Raw genomic sequence first — 418 nt, forward strand, 5'->3', positions numbered from 1 at the left:
TATATATATATATATGTGTGTGTATGTATGTATGTATGTATGTATGTATATACACACACACTCATGCAAATATATATAGGATGGAGTACATACACGTGTATATTCGTATCTGACTCAATATAATATGTATTTCTGCAATGTCAGAGCAGGATAGAGCAGACATTTTTATTTTTTAATGTTAAACTGCAATGTAAACTTCATGCACACCTGTGATGAGCTATTAACGTTCTCCATTAATATCGACACATCACGGTTTTCTCTCGATGCTTTATTGCTAATACAAATGTCACTATCAGCTTCTTTATCATGTGAACATGATGAAACCACCGAAATATGTATGTGCGCATGCATGTATGCATCTATGCATATATGTATTAACATGTGTATATATATATATATATATATATACATATATATA

The sequence above is a fragment of the Octopus bimaculoides genome, chromosome 13 (assembly GCF_001194135.2).
Source record: "Octopus bimaculoides isolate UCB-OBI-ISO-001 chromosome 13, ASM119413v2, whole genome shotgun sequence".
Taxonomy (NCBI): Eukaryota; Metazoa; Mollusca; class Cephalopoda; order Octopoda; family Octopodidae; genus Octopus; species Octopus bimaculoides.